Genomic DNA, 26,936 nt, shown 5'->3' on the forward strand with positions numbered 1-26,936 from the left:
TTGTGGCTCAACCCCTGTATCCACTTTGTCAGCTACATGGTTCACAGTGTAATCACTGAAGACTATCAGTAGGTACTTTTAAACTGGGCTTTGGGGGCTGACAGTGTTGTCTGTCTTCTAAACACATTGATGACATAGCTGGTCAAAGAGGTTATGAAGAATATTAATTTTGGTGTTCTATAGAGCTGCATTGAGGTTTATGAAAAAATTATGTGGATGCAGTCTTAGTGAGTTAGAGTAAATGTAGTTTTAACACAGCTGTAGTTATTACTGCGTATACATAGCACACGTATAAAATTAAATGGTATCTATGTCAAGAGCAGTGTTGTTAACTAACTCTGTTTAGAAACTAATTGAGAGTAGAAGAAAATGTTTACATTAACCCTTACTCCAAATTCCATGCTCTTTTCAAAAAGTCATTAGAAGATTTCCCCAGGGCCAAATTAGCTCCCATATTCTTACAGCAAAGTCACTAAGAGCAAGTACAACAAATTTAATTATATTACATAACATCATTTTATTGCACATTTGTTTTCCTAAGATGTCTCAATTTTTACTGCTCTGTCAGACTAAGAAGCAACTTTTAAAATTTGATGTATTGATACTTGACACTTACTAGCCTGACAGAAAGGGAAAAACAAGCTGGCCAGTAAATACCAAGGGTGTTCTATAAAGCATCCTGCCAATTTACAGTGGTTACAGACTTAGTTTAAAAGCAAGTTTCAAGGCTTGCAGAGTTCTACTTTAATTACTGAATGTGTGGTCATCCTGGTTTCTCTAAATTTACTACCTTTTCTCTCACTTCTTCAGCTGCGTGGCTTGGGGATGGCTTGGGACTGGTGTACTCTGTGAGCATGTTTCTAAAACTCATTCCTGTAACTTTTCATCTTCTATCCAAAAGTCGCAGATACATATAGAGAAAGGGAATACCAGAGACCTTGTAGATCTAATGAGACTTGCTTAAGTGCTTGTGGGGAGGATCTTTGAAGCTTTATAGTGTTCATCTTGCAGAGTGGGAGACTGAGCCTAAATTCAGTTCAAGCCTCCAGAAAAATTTTTTCTGATATATGTGAGCTGTTTTGGAAACAACCCTGAAACTCCCATCATCTCTACTCACACTTTAAAAAAAAAAAAAATCCACATAAAGAAGTCAATCACCTGTCCACAAAGTTTTCCTGTTGACTGGATGACTTTCCAGTTGCATGAGTGATTCCTATAAAGCAGGAAGAGAAGATGTGTGAGTGAGGATGGATCTCTTGTTTATATTGCCATAAACTGCTGCCATGTGATGCTGAGAGTTTCCTTTAACACTGTAATCAGAAACTATGAGAATTGTGTTTCTTCAGAGTTATGACTGACAGGCTGTATCATTTCTCATAAAGCCAGCCTAGTTTAAGTAGCTCAGGTAAAAGAAGTTTTAAATTAATACTTTAATAGCTAATAGACTAATAGCTTAATGTAGGAACATTTTCCTTCATTCTGTGGGACAATGCCATGAAAGTTTCCTGTTAAACCCAGGTGAGATGACCTGGGTGCACCTCTTGGTATTTTTGTCTTGCTGTAACAACCCAATCAGATAGGCAGCTGATAGGAGCTTCCTGAGAAAACTTTCATCTTAATGGTGCTGAGTTTACAGTCATGTAAACAAGGTGTTTGAAGATCATTCTGTAGCACTCTACTTCCCAGTAAGCAGGATGATTTGCATCACTGGTTCATCTATAGGAGGTTTCTAGGGCTTCTCCTGTATTTCTTAGTCTTTAAAAAGAATCTGGGGTTGCCAGATCTCTAAACTGGGTGAACCCACTCAGTAATTGGAGCAAGACAGACAAGTTTAGGCTTCAAATATTTTTTATTTTGATGTTAATAGTTTCCTGTATCATGTGCTTGTAGGTTATTTTATGTATTAATGTAGTTGCAGGTAGGGCCACCTAAGCTGTATGCCCTTTGTAGCATAAATTGTTCTTCCCCCCATTAGTCCTGTCTGTGTATATAGAGTTGGCAACACACAATAAATGTGTACTTTACCTTGCATCTTAAGGACTTGTGCAGAAGACCTAATTGAGGTGAGCTAATCAGGAACATTCCCTTTAATAAATAATTCAGGAGCAAGCATTATTCTTTACATTAAAACACAATCATAGTATGTCCTAACTTTTGTGTATAGAGAAACCCTGATGAGTCTTGTCTTCAGAAGCTACTTGGGAAAATTCAGAGGGATCAGAGCTGTGTAGTGAATGCACATAAAGGACTAAGTTATGTGCCACTATGGTTCTGGAAGTGTGCACCTGCTCAAGGATTTGAAGCATATAAAATCATTAACTTAACCTCTGAATTTGATTCCTATTTTCTGATGTGTCTCCGGGTAGGTAAGTCCTCTGTTCAACAAAAGGAGATTATCGTAATGCAGATGGTAAGTTTTTAACCTCAGGAGTTTGTTTCTGTCCATTAAAACCCAGGTTTTTCAAGTACAGAAACTTTGGGGCTCTCCTCAGTTTTCCATTGCTGCCAAGTCCATAGTACACAAAGAGGAAATAAAACTGTCACAGAGGTTAGGTCTTCTAACAGTCCGTGAAACAGCAGATCAGGCAAAATAGTTGATGAGGGCACTTAAATAAGTCTTACTTTGTCCTGAAGCTCCTAAGCCTGATTTCCAGGTGTGTAGTCACACACATGCCTTTCTCCCTCACAAAGAAAAGCTGAGCAGTCTAGGGATGGTACCCAACAAAGTTAAAAATGTAGTTAGAGAAACCCCAACTCCCTGGTCTGCTAATTAGCCTGTCATGCTTTTTCCCTGGCCCTTAAGTGCTGATCTATCTAGTGACAGAAAGTATGGCTTTATCATGCCTTCAGTGAAATGAAGAAATTCATAGTAACATTATTTAAACATAGTTTAAGTGGACAATCCAAATATTTAAAATAACTTTAGAAATAAAATTCCAGCTTACATACTTATCCATCTGCTTAATGCTGACAATACACAATTCATTTATTGCACAAAATTTTAAAAAAGCTTTTGAGCTAAAGGATGAATGTGCAGAAGTCAGGATCAAGTGCTTGTGTGTGTTTGTGCCTAAGTTAAATGGGCAGGATGTTTGGTTCCCTCTTCCTGTGCAGGACAATTGTAGTTCTTAGCCGCAATGTATTTTGAAAAAAATTAAACCTTTAAATGTGTCCCTGTATGTACAGGCTGACCAAACTGCCCTTAAAATACTATCTATTTTGACTGAAAACATTTTGGCAAACCATGTGCCTCGGCCACTGCCTGTGGCACTGGGATGGCTGGAGCCTTTCTCTCCTAATCCAGTTTTTGATAAAAGCTGCTGTGGCAGTAAGAAATGGGGAAGAGCCAATGCTGAAGCATTTGGAAAGCTAGTAGCTGTACCCAGGGACAGGTTTTTAGTGGGAGAGGAAGAATGGGGTGCTAAGATGGCTCTAAGGATCTCACCTTTGTACCTGCTGTCACAGCTCCTGTTGCAGGGTGTGTGCATGCACGGCATCTGCTTGTGCTGACATCCAGCCCTCCCTTCCCATTGCAGCTGCAGGCAGCCACAGTCCTGAGCTCCTCCACCAGGGCTCTTCTACACATGTCCCTACATGAGTTATTCTGAAATAACTGCACTTCGATGTGTGTCTGTGCTTACCTTTATATTGTGCAATAACATAAACTATTTCAGCCCAACTTGAACAAGAACGATGCTCTGGAGTAAGTTCTGTGCTCTGGGACTTGGGACTAGCCGGTGCCCTTTGAATGTCTGTCATACTCTCATTTCCATTAACTGTCACATCTAAACAAGCCCTTAGAAGATAATTACAAACTTTCATTCGGATATGGCCACTTAAGATGCAGATAAGCAAAGTTAGTTTAAACTTGTTCTGTGTTCTTAACAGGCAGGTGCATTTGGATCCATGTTTAGAAAAAAATGTTGCTCAATACAAGTTAGGTCTCTACATAGATGAGTAGTTAATTGGCAGATGGAAGCATCCCACGGTGATTAAGGATGTTAGGTTTTCCTGCCATGTTGAGAGCCAGGAATATTGACCTCTGCAGCTGTTTTAAAAGGGAGCTTCTGCCTAATTTACCCTTCAGCATGTAAGGGAAGGAGTTATATGTCAACAGTAGGATTGGAGCGGAGGGTGGAATTTAGGTCTTCCAAATATCTCCAAATCAAGCTGGTGTTAGTGCTCTTCGTTTTATTGGCGTCTTCTCATCACCAGTTCTTTCTTGTGGCTCGTATTAACTCACTATGGTAGCAGCAGTGGGAGCCCTCATGCAGATACAGCTCCAAGGGACCAGTGTATCCTCAGGGCCTCTGCTTTCCCAGGGATTGCCTGTGAACTGCAGTGCTTGAAATGCTGAGGGTTGCTAGCTTCTTGTCCAGCAAGTCCTCGGGTGGTGGGAGGTAAGCATGAGGCAGATGAAACCAAGGCTTCCAGTGGAGACGTTATAGACTACAACAGCCCAGCAAAAGTATTGATATGTGATTTCCGCATCTCTCACTTATATCTACAATCCAAACAACCTGATAAAAATGCTAGCTTTTCTCTGCTTGCATTGACCCTAAATAAAGATCATTTAAACAAGCATTCTCTGTATTTTGTTTTTGAATTACAGAAGTGATCACTTGTCCAATTCTTTAAAAATTTTGACTTTTAAAACCAACATGTGACTCACATAATACATCATCTGTTAGCATGTGCAAAATAAGGCACTCTGTTAGGACTAACCTGAGAATTTTTGAGGAATACTAGAGTGGTTCTGAAAATGCAGGTTGTTCAAGCAGTCATTTAGTTTCTTTTAACATCTTTATTTTGTGTAGCAAACTAGAATAAATGAAGCATTTAGAAGATGTGTAAGTATTCTTACTAGATGGGATAACTAAGTGATGATAGGTCTATGAAGCAGTTATACGCTTTGGGAGTAAGTTTTTAAAAATAATTTTAGCTATATTTTAATATGGAGTCCTTATTTATAGGCAGAGCACTTTGAGCCACAGCTGTTGGTAGATGGTGTTTTCTCAAGGAAATAATTCATTTTTCCTTTGCTTAAAGGGAACAGTAGTAACTTTCACCAAGTCACTGTCCAAGCCAGGTTGGGTATGGGACTGGGACTGAGACTGAGAGAGGGAGAGGGACCAGAAGAGAAATTGTCCTCAAGTTCTTCATAACTGGAAAAGATGCAAACTTTTAGCTGAAATTAGTGGCTACAATAAACTTGGAGGTAAGTGTTCTCAGTCTTCAACAAGCAGCTTTTACCTTTCTCTGTCTTTTTGGTGTTATAAATATTTGCATTCCCTTGTGGAAGTTCTCCTCTAAAGACCTAGAGCATTTAATAAGACCAGTCAGGTCAGCCAAGGTAACCCCTTTTTACTGAAGGGACAAAATTGCACATGAAATTCCACAACTCTTGAGCTTGTGGGACCCACATTTCTTGTTTTCTAAAAAAACTTGCATATTTTCATTTTTTTCCTTCCCCCTGGTGCTTGAATGATCAGATGTGGAGATGCTGTCAGTGTTCCTGGGATTCACCTTGGGAAGTCAAGCCTTTGTTACTAAATACTTGGAAACGGACCTAAAATTATTCTTTCACTGGGGACTCATAACACAATCTGCTGCCTTGAAAATTCTTACACGAAACAGCTTGTGGGACTGGGATGGCTGGGAAGCGGAGAAACTAATACGGCACTCTGGGCCAGAGGGAGCAAAAGCTAAAGCCCCACTGGGAAATTCATTAACCACAGCTCCTACAGCTGCTGTAACTTCCTGCTCTGTCACTGTCTGGAGCTTTTCCTCGAGTCTCACTCCCTGAAGACAATTCCAGTGTCATGGTCAGGATTCTGAGGTTTCTCACCTGCTGAGGTGCTGCATCCTGGCCTCCTCTCCGTGCCAGGGCTGCCAGGTCTGGTCCCAGGGGGAACAGGAATCCATTCGCAAGGGCAGTGCAAAAGCTCCCCGTCTGTCACGTCATTTTCACAAGGGGAATGTTATTTACCATCATCTTTTGCTTTTGCTTCTCTCCCAGCCTACACTGGGAAGTTTCAAGTGCCCACCACAAAGCAGGAGAGAGAGTGACGACTTGCAGTCTGGTCCATGCAAGGAGGTGATTTTTTGGGCCCAGCCTTCTGAGCTAGAGAAGTTGCCCCTCAAGCCCCTGTGCTGCCTTGTTTACCTAGAGCCCTGTGAAAACATCTCTAGTCCTGGAAATTCAAACACAAGGACATAGGCAAAGAGCACAAATCTGCAGGAAGCTTCATTGCCCCCATGGGCAGCCATTTCCTGTGAAGCACCTTTCACTTCTTCCCAGGCAGGAGCCTGTTGTACATGCATATTTTTCAAACAGAAAGGCACCACACATGGGAGAATCTCACCCTTAAAGAGGACCAAGCAATGCATCAGTTGCTGAAACACGGCAACAAGTCCTTCCCATCTTCACCAGTACCCTGCTCTCTGAATGGCATGTCATGCCCAGTTGAGCTATCAGCCACATGAGCCACATTCCTTGAGGAATGGCTCCACATCAGATTAAGTCTTTCCACATGGGAAGTGTGGTTGAACTGCTTTCACCCATCAAGGGTGTTGAGCCAGAACTGTCATTTGAAGCCACCCAGGCAGAGTCCCATTAAAATCAGCGGGACTCACTGCGAGCTGGAGACTTTGATGAAGCAACCAGTGCTTGTGTGCCAGCAGCAGAACTAACTGAAAGGATTTCTCTTTTACTCTATAAATAGCCATCTTCTCATTAAGTGTCCTGGCAGCTGTCTGGACTAGATTGTTGACTTTCCACCTGGTGTCCTGTGAAGGGTTCCTACTGCTGCAGAGTCATTCAGCTTTGCCTCTCCTGTGCCAGTGCTGAATTCCCTGACCCATGGAAACCCAGCCATGAGTCCTGGCTGCAGCTCCCCAGCTGAGCAGGAGAGCTGGTGAAGGACAGCTGAGATGCAAAAGGAAGAAAGCATAAAGGCTTGTAAGAAATTGTTCTCAAACAGAGCTGCGTAGTAGCAGTATTGTGTCATTAAATCGCTGTCTACTGTTCCTCTGAGTGTTCCACTGTTTGTTCCAGATTCCTGGCAAAAATCTTTATTTGTTCTCACACATTATTAAAACAAAATTTGCATTTTATCTTAACTACTGGATCATCTTTCTTTTGCAAATCCTTGCTGCATGAGTACTTCTGCCTTCTTCCTTAGATAATCATGCTGTGTTAGGTCAAACCACAGATTTTCAAGCTGATCTAAGTCTTTGAGTTTGTAGTTTGACTCACTTGGACCCTCCATTTAACTTCTAAATCTGCTTCACATGACAGATCTGTACACCTCTAAGCAGTGAATATCCGTGCAAAGGGCAGTGATTATTAGCAAGCACACAGGCAAGGCAAACTGACATTAGAAAACAAAGCTTGAACACAGAGAAATAGAACTTTTTAGCTGTCTACCATGCATAAAAAGCAGATCCAGCACACAAATACCCCCCCTAGTTCTTAAATCTGTATTTTGAACTGACTTTCAGCCAGGTGTTTCCACTTTAATTTGATCCCAGGCATTCCTAGAGGTGATGTAAGATCCAGATCCACAAGGTAATAATGAAGTCAAGAGTTGAAAAATTATCAAGGCCTAATCTGGCAATTTAGTCCCTTGTAAATCATTGTGGTTAGTTATTGCAGAGCCCTTCTTACCAACCAAGTTCTCTTGAGGGTTTGCATTAACTTCACCACCTGTTTGACTGTCAAAGAGATAAATTTCCTTGAAGGGAATCTTCTACTCCTGACTTTATTTATGTCAGGGGTGGGGGGAAGAGGATAGATTGACTGGGAAACTTCAGCAACAAGGGTCTACATGTGCTGAATCAGGGATGGATGCAATTCATTTGCTCTATTTGACATTACACATAAGGTCCCAAAATGAAACATAGAATTAAGAAACTCATCTGGCCTCTTTGCTGGATGAGAAACTCTAATTAAATGTAGTCAGTTGAAGCTTTTTCTTTTTTTTTTTTTTAAGCAATCAAATACAAAAGTCAAAAGATCACATCAGAGTTATTCTGCAACCTAATACTTCATGTTTTTGAGAGCACCTGTGCATTCAGCGTCCCAGTGGCTAATACCCAAAAAGTCCATCAATGAATTTGAAAAAGCTCTTCTACTGGGAAATAAACAAAAAACCAGGATAATAAAAATAGGTCCATGGGTCCTTCAGATAATTGCCTGGGTTACAGGAGCAAAGCATGAGTTAACTTGTAGGCTCTGAGATGTGTTAGTGAACTGAGCAGCTTGTGTCTGGATCAAAGATAAAGCAAAATACTTTCACGAGCTCAAGCTAGAGACTGTTACACAAAGCATAAGCTCAAATTGCTACTCAGGCTTTTTTTTTCCCCTCTCTTTTAAGAAAGTCCTTTGAAACAACTGAAACTTGAGTGGACTAGAAGTAAAGAATGAAAAAGAGATTTTAGGTTTTAAATCTGTTATTTCCTCACACAGCAGTTATTTATGAATGCATTTTCTACAGTTTCTTCTGTTTAAAATGGTGCACCTTCTAGTTTGGTCTTTGTAGTGAGGGGTTCTGGGTATGGACACACACATGCCACAGCTCTCACCATTGCCTCCTCTCTTTCAGCACCCCGAGTCTGCATCCAGATCACATGGCTTATTCTGTGTAAAATCTGCCCAGGGGCAAGCAGTTTGCTCCTGCTCACAGCAGTTTTCCACACCTCCATCATAAGTGGCACTATATTAAACCCAGCCAATTGATGCTGCCTCTGCTGAAAGGCAAGAAAACAGCTTCCACTTCTTCCTTACCCCATCAGTGTTCCTGACCACACAAAGCAATTAGTGTAAAAAAACCTTTTACCTGAATTTAGGCAGTGTCACATTTCCTTGGCTCTTGAGGGGTACTTTTTTTGTTATTCTGTACTCTTGGAGACTGCTGGCAACAGTGGAAGGGAGGCTGTACCTCCACTGGCGCGAGGGTAGAGAACTCCTTGTTCCTCCAGGCTGGTTTACCTGCCAAGGCAGTGAGAACAACCAACAAGCTGCTCTTTATCAACAGGGTTTTTCAAAGATTTATGAGAATATGTAGGGTTGGGAGGGGGTGGGGGGACATCCTTTCAGCCACAGACAAGATCTGTATTGAGAGATGTAAACTAAGGAACAGATCGCTGGAGGTGAACTGGCAGAACTCTGGAAGATGCTGTGAATAAAGCTGGGAATAAAAATGCATGTTAAGAAACTGGGAAAAGTAAGTAAGATGATACAGAGTTTAGGGAATACTCAGGATGTGATTCAGAGATTTTTTTTTCAGGGTGAGAATCCCACATGCTCTTTATGTTCAGCTGTATAGTGGGCAATGCCAGGACTGTGGTCTTCAGCACTGATCCTACTCTCCCCAGTGGGAAATGGGGGAGAGGGACAGAGCCAGAACTGATTCCCTAAAACACACCTTTTGAGGGCACTGGAAATGTGTCCATGTGGATGAAAGCCTTTCTATCTCACTAGAAACATAGCGTCAATCAAGCTGTCAGTGAATGTATACTCTATACATTAGATGCCCACTGGCATTTTTGGGAAAGACTGACAAGTTTTAGGTCCAGAATCCCAACAGTTCACAGCTCAAAAGACCTTGGGCTGTTTAGAAATCATTCACTGAGTTAAATTCATTACATTACTTTGATTATATTAATGTTACCCTTTTCTTGACCCAAACCTTAGCCAAATATGTGGAGCTGCAGGTGTTGCATGGGAAATAGAAGATGGAGTCAGCTGTCTCTCTGAGACAATCCTGTTTACTTACAAAAAAAATCAGAAACTATGCTTTCTCTGGAGGTCTCAAGCTGCAGGTGACAGTCCTTTTGCTCCCTGTTTCACATCGCTGTCAGCCAGGGCTCCATTCGGGATACTGCTTCTCCCCAGACTTTACTCAGAATCACATTTCTGCACAAATTTAGCAATGCAGGAACCACCCAGGCAACATAGGAAGTGGTATGACACTGTAGCCTGTTTTTGGGGAGCCTTGGAAATGCATTTTTTAAACTGTCTTGTCACTGAGTTAAAAATGACAATATTGAATAAGTAACCAGAATTCAGCTGCTTTCCAGGCAAGTCCCAGAACATTCAGCTGTGGGGGCATGGCTCAGTCCATGCTGCCTGATTCACTTCTTGCCCAGCTTCAGCTGAGGGAGGCTCTGAGGAGCTACTTGGTGGGAAAGGTCCTTTTGCAGGCAGGGGTGACACAGCTTTGGCTAATGCTTCCTTCTTCAGTCAAAACATTTCAGGTTTGTTTCCTGGAAAAAAGACCTACTCTTTGTCAGGGACCCAGTTTTCTTCTTCCTGTTTTTGGCTTAAGGGCCAAATGAACATGCAAAGCAAGCTGGGATGGGACATCTTTAAAAAGTGGGTGGGTAGAGGGCTTTGCAGTTTTGATTTCTTGCTCTTTGCCCAAGTCAGGCCCGCCAGACCTGTAAACCTTTTCCTTTGTGTGACCAGAGATCTTTCAATTTCCAAATGTAGAGCAGCTCAGGCAACCAGATGTGCACAACTCCCTGACAAATTGCTGACTGCAGCAGCAGATAAACAGTCAGGTCTGTGCAGTCATAGGTTGTCCTGTCCAGACTGCTCAGCTCAAGCAAATGGGGGCTGGATTTAAACTCTCATCTCCTGTCTTTAGCCCCTACATCCTTCCTTTGCCTTCATCAGCAAACTGGAATTAGTTGTATCCTCTCCTGACTTGGGCAGGTGGCAGGCGAAGTGTGTGGGAGACCTGTTGATAAATGGTGTATTTGTGGATGTGCAAAATAATCACCTGATCTACAGCCAATTTCTCTCCACCATGATGCGCCAGTTTTCAGTGAGAGCCACGCTTTGAGAGAAGAGCTGGGAGATGGCTCTGGATTTTGTGGGCCAGGAGCTTAGGAGACGTGGAAAAACAGGGTGAGAGGGATGAGAGGCCGTGAACTAATGAGCACTTTGGAGGATTGGGCTTGACTGGCCAAGGTGACAGGGACCCAGGAGGACACAGAGGGCAGAGGGATCTGATAAGGGCAAGTGCCAGAGTGAATGTGCATTGACCCTAAGTGGAAGCCATCTCCTTGCACATAAGGGTAAGAAAAGTGAACAGACTTGTGCAAGCAGTTTATTCTAGCATTTCTTAACTGTTGAGTCCTTGGATCACCTAATTACAGTATCTTTCACTGTGTTGATAAGAATATATAAAATATACACATGCTTAAGAGATATTAAAATAAACAAAAATACCCCAGCACTTCAAAAATAACATTGGTCTTATAGAAAACTAATTAATATTTTCCCAAATCCCTCTTTCTAACTGTTATCTTTCTGAAAAATGGTCAAGAAACTCTGTAAAAGATAAAGCTGAAAAAGAAAGAGCCAATGTAATCAGAGTTGTGCAGAAATTTGGGGTTAAGTCCCACTGGCTATTTTTAAAATATAACTCTATAGGGAGAAGATTTTGTGCGTTCAAAGGTATGAATTAAGACCATGTGAGACCAAACTCTGAATTTCCTGGCTCATGTCAGCCTCAGCCATTATAAAAATGTGTGTGTAGAGGTGTGGGCACTTACAATTCATGCCTTTCGGCTATCTGGGATACGCTTTCGTGTTATTCATATATGAAATTTAACAAAGAGCTTGGAAGAATAAAGCCTGAAGAAATAAATTTTCAATTATAATTTGAATACACACAGTTATGAGCAAACAGCCAAATCAGCCATTAGTTTTCCAAACATGTGAGTTTAAGATGATTTACTGGCAGTTGGGTGTGCGCACATGCACACAAACACAGTGTTGCTTGCATCCAGCTTTACAAGAAATCTCGGAAAATATCCCAGTCTGCTTTACAGAATTACGGTAAGAAGAATGTGACACCCTTTGCCATTATGTTTGCTGCCAGTGATTCAGGCGGGGGTGGAGGGGGAAGGGGAAAGCTTTTGGCAGAACAGCTCAGGGTCCCCCTACACTTGAACTTTGAATAAGCAGTGACTGTATCTTCAGGAGAACTGTGGGTGTTAGAGCAGGACAGTGAGATAGAGTGAGAGTAAAAATACCTCAGCAGGGGTTTTCCTTCTGCTTTATGGAAAATGATGCAAACCCATTTGTGAATTCCTTGTAATGGGAGTGAAAAGGGACACAGGATTATTTTTTTTTTGATTAAGGCAGACAGTGGTCATCATTCTTAGTCACAGCTATCTCACAGCGGCTGAGCAGCTCTTCTGTCTTCACCTGGCTTCATTGCTCATCTAGTGTCCTGGGAGACTATTCCCAACCAGATTTGAGAGGGTTGTTCAGATGAGAGGAGCTTTTAAAAACAAAGTCTACTTCCTTGTGATTAATCCCTTTCTGATTTCTTTCTGGAGCCATCTCCAGCCAAAAGTGTGGCTGATTCTGCATCTACAGATACTTCACCTATCTATCTATCTATCTATCTATCTATCTATCTGATTTTCTGATTTGTCTTTGCCCTGGAGGAACAGCTCAAGAAATGTCTGAGAGGGTTGCAGCCTTTCCCATCATCTTCACATGTGCAGGACTACCAGAAACTGAGGGTTACAGGGCAGCACTATCCTGGTACAGTTTCAGGATCCCAACCTTTGCCGAATCTGTGGGGCTGGGAGATTAAACTCAGTCCTCCTGGGGCTTTGCTGGCAGAGCTTCCTGCCCATCCCCACGGTGAGGGGCTTCACTGCAGCTGGACTCCTCAGCAGTGTTTTCCCCAGACAATTCCTGGGAGGAGGTGCTGGGCACCAGCACCCCATCCTGCACTGGCACCATTCTTGCCTCCATCTGTGCTTGGGTCACTGAGAATACTCTGCGATTGCAGTCCCCCAAGTGTTTGAAATGAAGGTTGAGGAACCCCAGTGTGAAAGAAGAAGCATTAATGTCTCAAAAATCAAAAAGATAAAAAGCTGCTTCACAGACAACAGCCTGTGAGAAAGGAAGGTTGCCTAGTGAAAAAACATAAATGCATTTACCTGGGCACTCACCTTGTTTAGACCATCAGTACCCATGGGGCTCTTTCTGTTCTTTTCTGAATTTAACTCAAAATATAAACTTATTTTCCATATAGACTTCATTAACGATGTGAGCACTTCAGGTGTATCTATCTTGTGTTATGATTAAAATCCACTTCAGATCAGCTCATATAGCCAGCTGAAGTTTTTCCTCTGCCTTTAATGGTTATTTGAGACCCACAGCTAGTATCTAAGAGCTTCCTGGCTGTTTATAATTAAACTGTATCCCTGAAAATATTACTAAATCCTATCAAATTCTTCTCATATTTCCTTCCAAATCAACTCTACCCTTATGAGCTGAGAATTACGTATTATGCCTCATGGCAGGTTTTCAAATAACATACCAGAACTGTGTTTGCCACTTGCTAGCCCTAGTAAATTTGATATTTACTCTGTCATCAGCTAAAGTGTGTTGGGCTCCTGTTGTGTGACTTTGGGGATTTGCTGGGGTTTCTATAAAACACAAGCCAGCTGCAACAGTGAAGGCAGTTCACTTTAATAAGCTAATAAATACATTTAATGACCCTCATTATGTCTCACAGTGATATCTGGTATTAAAGTGCAAGTGTTAGCCCGAGAAGAATGTAAAATAGAAAGTCCCCTGCTGAAATGGTGCAGTCTGTGTGTGCATGTATGTGTACATAAACACACACACATATGCATCTAAACCCACTGCAAGGTTCCTACAGAAGATTGCTATGGCATTTATTTTCCATTAATTCTTGAGAGATTTCAGCTGTCTTTGCAGATCAAAAGCAGAAAATACTTTAAGCTGTAGGAGAGTGAGGTAGATCGGAGTCGTAGGATAGATCTGCCCCAGCAGGAAGGTAAATGGTTGCTTGCTGGTCAGCAGACACACTGCACCCAGTCTGGGCCACTGGTGGGTAGCCAAAATAATTCTCCATGGGCCATCTTGTGCTCTCTACTGGATTGGGAGAGGAGGGTCTGAAACCCTCACAACTTTGGACTGCAGTGGTAAAATTGGTCACCAAGTCTGCACTGGGTGTGTGCACCAAAAGGCTCCCCTCAGGGCTGACAGATGGGAAAATAAGCCAGTTACCTTCATTTACACAAGCTGGAGATAACACAGGCAGTGAAGGCACAGAGTCCCCTCCACCCTGTGGAGCTGTTGGCTTTCTGGGCACTCTCCTAAAAGGATGCCATAGATAATCCCCCAGGCCAACATCCTGGGGTGATCCTCCAGCCACCTGTGAGACTGCTCTGTTTGATGTGAGGGAGGGGGCCACAGTAATAAGGAGCCTGGAAAAACTGAAGGTCTGTGTATCAGCTTGCTTAGTCAAACACGTATTTGCAGCAAAAAAAAAGCCCAACAGGAGCTATGATCGTGAGGAAAGGCAAAAGCCCGTGTGCCTGCACATTGTATGGTGGACACCATTCAGGACACAGCACATCAGTAGGTACCCAAGACAGCTGAAATTAATCTCCAGGACTGGAACTGGCCACGCCAAGACAGTACAGCCTCAGGAGGGACACCCTTATCCCCAAGGGATATCTCCCCTGCTCAGACTGCTATGGACTCAAGCACAGCACCAAGACTGCTTTTGGAAGGGCAGGGAGGTTTGACACTTCAGGCTAAGTGAAGGCTACAGGGGATATTTAAAAATTCCCTCCCTGATTAGGCCCATGAGTTTGTATGGACAAAATGAAAGGGATATGCTATATGGGGAAAACATTTGAAGTAATTAAATTAAAAAAGACCAATTTTTTTCTTTCAAAATAAATCTTCTGGTAACCTATTCAGCATTGGGTTGATGAATCAAAATATGCCAATCACTAGATCATCTGGACCCAAATGTCAGCATGTGCTCTAGGCATAGATGTATCTTTTTTATGTACAATATAGATAAACTCATGAATTAACAGGCTAGAATGAATTGGAGCACTGCAGAAAGCAGAAGAGGGAGGCTTGAGTTATTTCTATTGTCACCAGAAAAGCAAGATTATCTTAGAATTCCAAATATGTCCAATCTTTATTTTTAGTTAATATGTTAATCCGCTTAACAAAATCTCCCTCTCTTACAACGCCCCTCTGCTTTCCTGCTTGTGGGAGAGAAAATGATCTTGATTATGAAAGAATCCGCTCAGGCCTTGTTTTTGGTCATTTTTCCATAAACACAGAAACTTTTCTGTGTCAGTCAGGCAATGTACTTGCACTGTGACTTTCCAAGCCACGTTCCTGCATGCTGTAAGTGGACGGGAGGGAGCTCTGAGTGTTTGCCCGCAGGCGCTCTCTGCTCTGGGCTCTTCACAGGGGCTCCAGAAATGCCATGGTGAGCTCTGTGTTCCTTCTGTCTCCACACACAGTCAGTGTTTCCACCCCAGAGGGACCCCAGCTAAGTGTCCAGCCCCAGCCAAGGTCTTTTCTGGGGGCAGTGTGCATCTAATCATGATTACAATTTTTGCCTGGCTGCTGGGAACGTGGGTGCTCACATCAGACACGCCTTGTGGGATTCTCTGATAGTGGCGAATACAAGAAGACACATTTTTGCTTTGATCAACGAGTCTCATCAGGAACAAACTGATGAATGATTGCTTTTGGAAGGAGATTTTGTAGCAGGTCAGGAAGATGTAGGACAGGCTGTAAAGCACTGGACCACAGGGTTTCAGGGACAAAGGAGGTGTTTGGACAACAGGCTGCAAGCAGGGAGAGCCAGAGATGAGGCTGGGACCTGCAAAACAAGCTGGTCACCCAACAGCAGAAAGATTGCTCTCCTTAGAGTTCACTAACACTGTTAGTCACCAAGAAAATATTGGAACATGTAAACTATGGGTGAACTTCTCATGGACTAGAAAGCTGAGCTGACTCCCAGAGCATCCCCTCTGAACTGGAGATGGGAACAGTATACAACTGCTCTGAAGTCAGCAGCCCATGTTCAGTGACGTGGCCTGAGCTTCTGTGTCCTGGGGCAGAGTCAGGGGGTTAGAGTTGACTGACTCTAACAAGCATTGCTGTGTTTTCCTTTGCCTCACCATAGAACAGTGTGGCCACGTGCTGTGACTCAACCTCAGAGATTCTGTACTCTTTTTCCTAGAAGCCCTTGCAGGAAGAGAAGCTGTGAGAAGCACAAGCCATGGAAGATCACAGCCTCCGAAGGCACAGAGGAAGAGACTAGTCTATGATGGTAATAGTGTAAATCTCAGGTTTGTGGGTTTTGAAGTGAGATTTTGTGAGCCTCACAATGGATGCAGGCTTGCCAGCCCTGTTGCTTGCTCCCATGGAGGACTCTTCTGTAGATGGACATGAATATTACAGTTATTTTCTCATTTCCAAACTGCTGGTGTATGCTCTTGCAGCAAGGCTAGTACAGAGGCTGCTCTTTGGCAGGGTGTTGGGTGACTGGGCTGCATGCCAAGACACAAACCCTGTAAACAACAGCAACAGGGCAGCCACACCTCCCTGGGTGATTTTTCCTGTCACGTGTTACCAGGTAATATTCCAGAATCTTGCAGGCTGCACAACAGCGCTGTCGGTTCCTAACTGCTTTAGAGAGTGCCACGCCACAAATCACAGGAGAGCCTTGGAGACTTGTGCAGCCCCAGGGGCCACATCCAGCAAAAAGACAAAAGCCGGCCGTGTCTGTTGGATGTGACAGCATCAATGCAAAGCATTTCCTTCGTGCACCACAAGAGGTTCACTTGCATTTTCCTGCAGAGAAATGTGCTCCCAGGGAGTGTCTGGGGGAATGCAACTTGCCTGCAAAGGAGAGGGCTGCACTTAAAGAGATCTGGGAGGCGCTGCACTCCACAAGGGCACGGCACAGTCTGTGGCATCCTGAGAGGAAGCAGTCGTGCTGGTGAACCCACCTGAGCTGGGGTGCCTTGCCTGTGCCTTTTGGTAGAAGAATCACAAGCAGGCCTCATATTCCACAGAAACCTGGAGGGCTTTCTGCTGTACTGTGAGTTTGTGGGAAAGTGTCATACCTTTTTTTCAAAGTAAATTTTCTTGTTTCAGATTGTGATGATGTCAGTCCAGAAGTTTGAATCTCTGCCTGGCTCCTGCAGTCCCCATTAGCTTTGCTTTGGCAATAGCTGTACAATTGCTTTAACAAAAACAGACAACTCTTGCTGTGGCACTTCCTAGTGTTTTGGAACCAAAAGGTGCTTTTACAAGCACTTTGCAAGACAGAAGTCCTGCACCTGCCAAGGGAGCTAGAAGGGAGCTGAGCAGCCAGCTGGCTGGGCAGGCAGGCAGAGCCAGAAGCAGATATAGTGCATTTCCATTTAGCATTTCAATACTTTCAACAGAAATAAGTTTCCACATAAACATGTTTTTAGCAGAAAGAGAAAAACATTTATCTAGAAAACCTTTAACTATCTGTGGTGGTAGGGATGGTGCCACTATCCAGGCCATAGGAAAACCATTCAGAATCTTTCCCTTGTCCTGAATCGGCTCTGAAAGAAGCTCTTGTAGATCATCAGGAGGAGGCCTTGCAATTCCAGCCACAGTCCCTAAATTGCCTCTTCTGTACTACATGTTGCACCATTGGAAGTGGTTTGGCCTGAGCTTTTAAAATTATGTGTCTGGTATTTCTGTTGACTAAGAACAGAAGAAGAAAAGAGCTTTTCATTACCTCTGCTCACAATGCCTTCCGCAACTTTTGTTCATCTTGATAACCTCAGCCATTCTCTGCTCCCAGTTTGAAAGAGCTGGGCTAGTCTGGTTGAAACCACACTCTTTCCATCCAAACAAAGGGCTGCACCACATCCTTAGGGTGACAAGAATATTCAGGCTGGGGGTACATCAAGGTCTGGGAGCCCATTCTTTCACTTAAAAAGAAAGAGAGGTATTTGTAATCCCTTAAAAATGCCCACTGAGGTGACACAGCACAAAGCAGACTCAGCCTATACAACCCTGAATGACAAGTCCCCATGTGGGATAGGTAGTGAAAACTTCCTGCTCAGTGAAACCCAGATTATTTCACAGAAGCACTTCCAGAAAGAAAATTGAATGTTGTGCCAGACATGAAAATCAAGGTGTGTGATTTATCTGTGTCTGGCCTGTCTCTCCAATGCTCTTACCCCACCTTAATTCTTCCTTGTATGCTTTCTGTCTTAGACTTGTAAGCCCAAGGTGTTGAGGGAGGAGAAGGCTGGCTAAACTTTCATTTCCTGCAAGGGTTTCCTGTATGATGTAAGAATGAGAGTGGGAGCAGCAAACAGCTCCTCAAGCATTAACTGTGTCAGGATGTTTGAGATTGTGTGAGGCAAACTGTACTCAGAGGCTCGAAGCAAAGTTTTTCTCCATCGGTAAGTTTAATCATTAGGGGATTATTTTTTTTAAAGTTTTCTTTCTCCACAGCTCTCATTGGAATTTGAAGGTTAAGAAGGGGCCCAACAAGCTGAAAGGAAATGTCCCCTCTCTTCAAGTTTATTATTGAAAGTGGCCAGATGTCGTTTGTTTGTGACTAGAAAAGGGAAGTTATATTACAGAATGTGACACTTCAAACCCCATGGTAAAAACAAAAGCAAAAATGGGAAAACATTCAGCTGCACTCATTTACATTTGTGATCCACAGCCTGGGGCCCTTTGACATGGAGATAAGACCTGAATTTTATCACACTTATGTACACTGTGAATGTTGTCTGTTCTGTACACTTGATTGGGAGTGTATGAGGTGAATCCAAAGTCATTTGGTTGGTGGGTGATACTCTGGTGGAGGAAATGGACTACATGAACTAGTTTCAATAATACAACATTCAGGCTTTTTTCTTTCCCAGTCCCACCTGGAATACCCTCTTGTACTTGGACTCAGACCTGTGAGTTGTTGCCTTGTGCGGGATACGAGATCTTCTAAGAAAAGTGCCATAAAGTTCTTTGTCAATGAACTAATTATTCTGGCACTCTGCTCTAGGCAATAATGAAAGTGGAGGAGGTAGAAACACCCTAGCTTGTAGCTATCCCTCTAACTTTGATGAAGAGGCACCAGACAAAACATTTGCTGCCATCCATTCCTGGATTCATATGAGCATTAAGGAACTTCTGCCACTGTCAAAGAATGAGATGGTTTACACTACCCTGTAGCACTTACAGCATCAAGGCTTCAACATGCCCACTTGAAATAACTTAGTCTGTTTTTGTTTTTCAGGGAACATGAAAGAGATAAATTCACTAGTAAATTCACAGGTTACAGCAGGAATTATACAGATGGCATGATGCCTGATTTACGTTCCCTAGACCCAGCCAGTTGTTATGAACTCTTCCAGTGAAAGAATATCCTGGAATGAAAGACACATTCACACTACAAATATGATTCACTCTACCTTCTCCATAAGTCTGCACGAGAGCCAGACACAGTTTCTGTGCCATAAATAGCCAAAGAATATGAACAAGAGGTGAGACCAGCAATTCCTGTCCCATAGACTTCCAAACATGCGCAGAATGTTATGACTTCCAGCCATACCACCAATTGTTGGATATGCCCTGAAAAAAACAAATAAAAATCTCTGTGCTGTCACGCAGATTGTCTGTAAAGTGCTCTCCAGAAGGATTTCTTTTGCCTGCCAGGAATTACTACCCTTGAGTAATTACATCTTGGGTCTAGGAGAACTTTGACTGGAAAGCAGTTAAAAAGCCCTCAAGTTTTTTTGAGGAATACAATGGAAAAAATAAATGAATAGTATAAAAAAAATGTTCCCAGGCATCAAAATGTGTTTGTGTTGCTAAATTGTTGTTGAGGTCTCTGGCACATTTCTGGTTAAGTAACATTCTCCTAAAATTTTTCCTGCCTGTGTCAGGAGATGGCACAAGCCATGGGCTAGATCCATAGGTAGAATGAATCAGCCTATCTCACATTTTGGTGAGGAAGAAAGCTCAGGAGTACCTAGAACATGCCCCTAGGTCTCAGGGTTGGCAGAGTTTGAGTTACTAGCAGAGATAGAGCTACTGGTGGCAGAAAAAGTGAAAATATTTTTGCTAATCCCACTCCCACTTCATTAGTCATACTACCAGCATGTTTTGGAAGATTACAGGAGAAATACCAGAAAACTAAAGGAGACAAACTTCACACCTTTTGGGGGAAAAAAACAACACGCAAGGAGGTCAAAGAACATGTCCTGTTCTCTTGCTCAACAGAGAAAGTAGCTTGTCTGGCATGGGTAAATTTTACTCTGAGCCTGGGGCTCCTCAGGTGTGCTTTTTCAGGTGCCATCACAGAGAAACTGCTAGCTGTGTTCCAGGCCATGTGAAAGCAGAAGCATTCGGCTTGTATTTGTGTATCACCTGAAGATGTTTGGGTTTTGACTATTCCTAGTGACACCTGCACCACAGGATAAGACTCCTCCTGGTGAAAGTTAACTCTCCATAAAGAAAACTACCTGGAAGAAGAAGAGAGGAAGGCATAGAAAGCCACCTAATGGGTACCTTTCTGGCCATATTGTTGTCAAGAAATCTTGTCAGGATCTTATCAGGATGTCTGTAACATCATCCTGGGTAACAAGATGAGAATGGGTTGATACATATCCCCATTGGCAAAGGCATATGTATCAGTGTTTGCAAACTGAATAATAGGGTGTCCTTTCAGAAAGAAGCAATTGCTTTTTCTCAGTGATATCTGAAAAAGAGAGGTGAAGGAATTGGGTGCTTGTCTCACTATCAGGTGAAAATGCTGCCTGGGCTAAAGGAACAAGACATGCTCCTTACCACATCCATGTGTGATTTTCCAGGCTCTGCAATAGGGATGAAGAGTCACTTGAAGAGCTGCACAAACTGATTTCTTGTGTAATCAGTACCCAGTTACTCACAGAAATCAGGGGTCTATGTCAGTCAATATGGATGCCAACTACACTGTTTTTCATTACACTTAAACTAGGGCGGAATCATGGAAAGCCTCTGGAACAACACAACACCTGTTAGTTACACTGAGGACTGTTACAGCCTCTGTGAGATACAACTATTGGCTCTGTGTCATGTGTGTCAGCATTATCCAGCCCAGCTGGTTGAAATATTCTGGATTGCTTCACAGATCTGGTACAGATAGCCTGTCTCTGAGTCAGTGAATTGCCAGGTCACAGTGAAAACATGCTTTTCCTCTGTGCTGTCTTTCTTCACTAGTAATAACCTAATTTCCTTGGAATTTGACATATACATTGTGAGTGATTATGAGTGATTTTGTACATTTTAATCTGATCAGTTGCTCACAGTAACTGATCATTTCTCAAAAGTGAAGAAATAAAGGAATTTCAGAAGGGAAGTCAAATTCTTAAGTCTTCCCTTTAGGCTGCATGAGGTATAGGAACTAAACCCATGCCTTAAATGTGCAATCACAAAACAAATATGAGTGGTGAACCTGACACAAATCAGAGCAGACTTGATTTAATTTGAGCATTGAAAGAGTCTGTGAGGTTTTTTTCATTTGCCATTCAGCCTAAGGTCAGACTGTCCCAACTGCAGATAATACGAAACTCTACTATGAGTGAGGGGTAAGGCTTCAATAAGCTCATTTGGCTTATTTTTCTTATTTTTATTTATAGTAACAGTACCAAACAAGTGGTTGACACAGAACTCACAGGGCATCATGCAGCAGGCAATCTGCAGGACCAGCTCCAGTTGTGGTCCAGAGTTCAATGCCCCTTCCAAGTGTGATTTGTGCCTAGATGGAGCAAATCTTTGATATGGTGTGTGGAGCAGTCATCAGTCTTAGCTGGCAAGGACAAAGCTGAAAGGTAAATGAAGTGAGTGAGAAGAAGCCATTTCAATTGAAAAGAGGATCTCAGAGATTTGTTCTCCTGGCATATTCCTATACTCAGCAGGGCTTTCCAGCACAAATTAACAATGGACTAATTTATATGTGCTCAGTGGATTTGGGCTCACAGACCAAGCTCAGCCAGAGGATTCCAAGAACATTCCTTGAGGAGCAGTATTTGCCCTGGAACTGGAGGATGTCTGTCCAGAAATACACCAGATGAAGAAGCAGCTGCTATAAAGGAGGCAGAAAGCTGGCTTCCACGAACCCTGTACATACTGCTCTCTGCTGATATCCATGAGGAAAGGGGGATTCTGATTTGGCTTACAGATTTAGTAAACAGTGAGGACAGATGATGAGTTTATGCTGCAGAATAAGGAAGACTGACATAATATGGGTGAATGTCAACCGTGGTGAAAAGCACAGTGACACAAAGGAGGGCTATGAGCACAATGCTGGACATGGCAGAAGCAGCATCAATGATTCATCTATCACAGTACATTACAGGAAGGGGTGAAGCCTGGAAATGAGGACCAGGTCTATCAGTGAAGAGCACTTCAGATTGAATGACAGAAGACAGGAAAGACATATGTCTGTACTGATCCAGGTCAAATAAAAGCAATGTTAAGATTGTGGAACAGAAGGTCCAAACCTGGAGCAGCCTGAAGCTCATCTAACAGAACGAGTGATGAGGGAGTGTGGGCTCATCCACGCAGCAGTTTTGAAAATGGGACAAAGTGGCATCGTAGTGCAGTCAGTGCTTGGCTATTTGTGTAACAGGGCCGTGGGAGAGGAGCAGCACAAAGTGGATTCAGGACTTCTGCTGTGATGCTTTGGTGCACAGATGCTGTGATGCTCTGTGATGCACAGAGCCAGCCCAGCTCCTGTCCTGGCACAATTGTGTCATTTGGGCTGGGGCCCACTTGAGCCTCTGTGTAGGAGTCTCCATGCTGTCATCTCCTTCAGCAGGGGGACATGATGCAGTGACACTTGGCCTTGCCCAGAAGGCAGCCAGCTCAGGCTCAGCAGGATGTATCTGTTCAGGTTCCTTACTACCCAAAAACAGCTAAGCCATTTTCCAGCCCAGGCTGATTGTGACATCCATGGTGGCCTCCTGCTGTCACTAATTTACAATTAGTAAAGATGAAGACACAAGTGAAGTGGTTCTTATTATAGCTGGATGATTATGGGTAAATGGCAGCCGAATGTATGTTTATGTCCCAAAAGGTGATTGCACAAGAATTAAGCTGATTATTACTTGGAGACCTCTACATGCCAGTTGTAAAGTCAGTCGGGATTTAGAGCAGGTCTCACTCATGTTTAACTTCTTACACAGCACACAGCTATTAAGTTCAAGATACTGAAGCATCAGCCATGAATACACATATACCTGAGGAAGTTGTGGCGTAGCTGTGACAAGGATGTATTCTCATGAACTTGCGTGTCATGTAGTGGCAACCATAGCTGAGTTAGACAGGTCCTGACTGCTGGAAGTGGCAGTTGAGGCTTGCCATGTCCCCTTTTCTGAAGCATAATTCAAGCTGCCTCACTGGGTGGTGGGATAGTCTTGAAGACCTCTGTTAGCTCTAGGTTCTAGAGATCCATGAGTCCTTATTCTCCTTAGCACATCTACAGCACAACAAACTATTAAATTAAACATTTGGAATGATAATCAGTTCATGGGAAAGTGCTTCTAGTATTTGAACTTGTCATTGTCTAAATGTAAAACTACTTAGAGAAAGTGATGGCCAGGAAGAAATTACTGTTTCACAATGGTCAGAGCATGAAAAAGTACAAGATGGCCTTGCTTAGGTACTTTCTAAATAAACATTCAAATGAGACAAGGCTGGGGAAACATGAGCCATGATGATGAATTACATTTACAGTTTATAATGCAAAATGTGTTGCCTCTTTGGCCTAAAAAGCTGGGTGAAGCATAGAGAAACACTGAAATTTAGTTTGTTCATGGTGAATGAAGTGGGGCTCTGACTTCCCTGAAGTATTTCGGCAGCACCTACCCCTTCTTTTCATGATCTTCAATGTCTGTGTGGATTTGAGCACTTCCTTGAACACAGCCTTTCTTGCCTGTAGCTTAACTGAAGATATTTGACCATGCTGCTGAGTGTGTGCTACCCAGCCTGGTTCAAAAAGCCAAGACACTGCTAAATTCTGACACTGTCAAACAACACGTTGAATTTTCTTCAGTGGTCTTGAATCTCTGCGATTACATCTTTAACACATCAATAACTTAGCCTCTGGTTAGCAAGGATTGCTGAAGCATGACTAATCAGCAGATGAAAGTGTCTTTGTGGGGATTAGCTTTAATGAAAAGAAAAGGGATAGTTATTTTGGTAGTTTGAAATCTTCCATAAATCAAAGCGAATACTGACAAAGCAGGTTCATACGGTAAGAATGAAGCTATTGTGAATAAAATTAAGGGAACAGCTACTTTTATATAAATCACAGGCCAGGACAGCATTTGTAAGAGAGTTCATGGGAACAAGATCATTTAACTTCTTCAGGTGTAAATAAGTGAAATTTAGCTAATGTTAAAGCATCCCTAAAGAAAAACAGATGGATGAGTGTCCTTAGTGGGGAGTTTCTTTCTTAGTTTTCATTTTCTTTATTTTTTGGTTTTTTTTTTTTTGCGTGCAAATGATACCCAGCTAGTTTATCTTGGCCACTTTGTTCTGTGCAGGGACAAACAGCCCACATATAATTTGATATTTACCACTACCAGAGAGGAAGACACAGCAAAAGAAAGTTTAGTCTTGCTCCTTGATAGCAGTTGTTTCTGGCTGGTGTAAATTAGAAAGTTTCTTCATCTTCTATAATGTGGCTTGGAGAAGCTCACAGGGACCATGGGGATAGTGGCAAACAGAAAGAAATGCAAACTCCACACCTTCTGGGGAGTATTCATGTTCAGCTTCTGAACTTTAGACCTCCTATATAGTCCTGTGTGGTTAATGTGCTGTATAAATAATCACCTCTTGAGCTCCTCCAGGCAGTGACTCAGAGCACCCACGCTGAAAACTTAACCCTCTCCGATGACTGTTTGGGAAGCCTGGAGTTAGACTGTGCGTGTTGATGTACCTTTCAGCTCCCTTCCCTTTATGTTCCTCCATTGGTTTATGCTGGGCCTTCTCCATTGCTTTATTGTGACTTTTAAATTTAATCCTTGCAGATGTGTGAATGAACTCCAAACTCATAATATTCAGGTGGGTCTCTCTGCCTCTGAATTAACTGAAGATCCTTTCAGGTAGCCTGAGGCAAATGGAAAAACGGCTCATCCAGGTTCCCTTGCTTTCACCTGTGCTTTTGTACTGCTATCCTATGCACCATTTGAGAAAAAAGCTCATACAACATTCGGTCTGCATGTTGCAGAATCGGATGTGAATGGTTCACTGGAAATCACAAATGCTTGCTCATCACTCTAAAGAAATGTGGCTTAAAGGTAAGGCTCTACATAGAAATATTGGCTTAAAGTACTGCTCAGTTACACTTTTGGAGGGCTTCCCATACTCTGGAATCTTTCCGTTTGGGTGGTTTTTGTTGTTTTTTTCCTTCTTTTATGCTGTCCTTTTCTTGTGCTCTCACAATCCAAGCTTTCATGGGACTCCTGAGTGAGTGACAGAGCTCTACTGAAGAGTTCGTGAACCAGGGTCTTACTCTAACCTATTTAGGGCTCAGCTTGTTTTCATACTTTTAAACAATTTCCACATAGCTGAGGCTAATAATAATATAATTAATATGCATATTTTTTCTAACCAGTGCCAATTTTTCTTTATCACAATACAAGCATGCTCTGTATTCAAAGTCAGTGGAAATGTGTGTGTGTGTGTGTGTGTGTGTGTGTGTGTGTGTATCTGGGTTCTAAAATCATAGTTTGGTTATTTCAAGTTTTCTAGGGAAATTAAAGCAAATGACTGTGTGGTTACACAGTGACAAAAGTAGAATTAAAAAATCATTTTCATGGAAGAATTACCATACTGCCTGGTATAATTACATACTACTATTAAGTAGTTTTTAGGGTCATGGTGAAAAAATAAAAAACCCAGACCAACAAAACTCTGTAATTCATGATGTTTACATGATTCATAATTTATAATGGGGAGGAAAAGGAACGTTATGTGAAAAAATGCTATGCACATTTTTGCACAACATTCTACTGGTATATGAATCATGCTTGTCTTGGTTAACTCAAGGGAAATAATCCCAGTAATGTATGTAAGGCAGTCATGCCCACATGTCTGGGGTTTTTTATATCCAGATTTCAGTGGAAAGAGAGATACTTTTTAAACAGATGGCAAACAAGCCCCTTTCCCCCCAACTACTTAGCAAATTTAATAACATAGCTAATTATAGGACCGTGTATGTTAATCCATTCATGTGCTTGCTCTATATATTTAATGTCACAAGTCAAAAAGATCTATGGAATTGCTGGGCAATGGCAGCTAAATTACATCCAGACCATATTCCCTCTTTAGGCATACTTTTGAGACTGCATCTCTTGGGATTTCTGCTGGCAATTCAGTACAAAAGCTAATATAAAATTCTATAGCTGCAGTCTGGAAATGATGTTAGGAGAAGCTGAAATGCACCCAGAGGCTTTATTTTCCTGGTCTAAGATGATGTCCCATGTCACATTTATTCTCAAGGGTCAGAAGAAAGAAGGTGAGGAGAGTTGTTCCCAGTGAATTTTTCCCTTGCCTGCTGGCTGTGTCATGGGACTAAGATGCTCCCAGGGCTGTTGGCAGGATCACCACAGCCATCTGATAAGTTTGAAGGACCATTCCCTTCCTCACTCAGAGCTACTGCATCTCCTTTAATGTGTCTGGACCCTCCACTCCACTGCAGAGGACCTGGTCTCAGTGGAATACTAAACCAGGCCACCATCGATTTCAGCACACCAAGCACACACCAAGACCTGCCTGTTGAGGCTCAGCAGGTACCAGGAACCACCTCTAAGCCTGTGAAGCATCAGCCCATCTTTGTCTGCAAGCAGGAGAGAGCTGCTTGGTGCTGCATCTCGTGGTATTCTGCATGTGTTACACCAATGCATGTGCGACACCACTCTTGCTTTGCAATCATGCCTCTGTGTGGGGAGAGGTGTGAGATTACCTCTGAGGACAATGGCTCACCTCGCTGTGATTGACAGCCTGGAGTACCTCGAACCAATAAAAGCCTGATCTCAAGTGTCAGATGCTCTGAGTAAATATATAT

The 26,936-nt window shown here is 42.6% G+C and overlaps 2 long non-coding RNA genes across 3 annotated transcripts in view; one reads left to right on the forward strand and one right to left on the reverse strand.

The window, feature by feature from the left end:
- The window catches only part of LOC146442129 (uncharacterized), a 38,442-nt gene that overhangs the window by 7,585 nt on the left and 3,921 nt on the right, over positions 1-26,936 (reverse strand). Inside the window, exons 2-3 of the long non-coding RNA XR_014850157.1 lie at positions 10,183-10,269; positions 8,841-8,992 (exon numbers count right to left, since the gene is read on the reverse strand). This is a non-coding gene — a long non-coding RNA (uncharacterized LOC146442129). The remainder of the gene's footprint in view (positions 1-8,840; positions 8,993-10,182; positions 10,270-26,936) is intronic.
- LOC146442130 (uncharacterized) lies at positions 13,806-25,397 on the forward strand. Of its 2 annotated transcripts, XR_014850156.1 has the most exons (3): positions 13,806-13,891; positions 16,065-19,365; positions 24,973-25,397. It is a non-coding gene; the product is annotated as an uncharacterized LOC146442130 (long non-coding RNA). The 2 variants fall into 2 exon arrangements; XR_014850155.1 differs by lacking the exon at positions 24,973-25,397 and having other exon boundaries at positions 16,065-19,643.

Source organism: Lichenostomus cassidix, chromosome 2 (assembly GCF_008360975.1).
Source record: "Lichenostomus cassidix isolate B80296 chromosome 2, HeHo_3.0, whole genome shotgun sequence".
In the NCBI taxonomy this organism is placed as follows: domain Eukaryota; kingdom Metazoa; phylum Chordata; class Aves; order Passeriformes; family Meliphagidae; genus Lichenostomus; species Lichenostomus cassidix.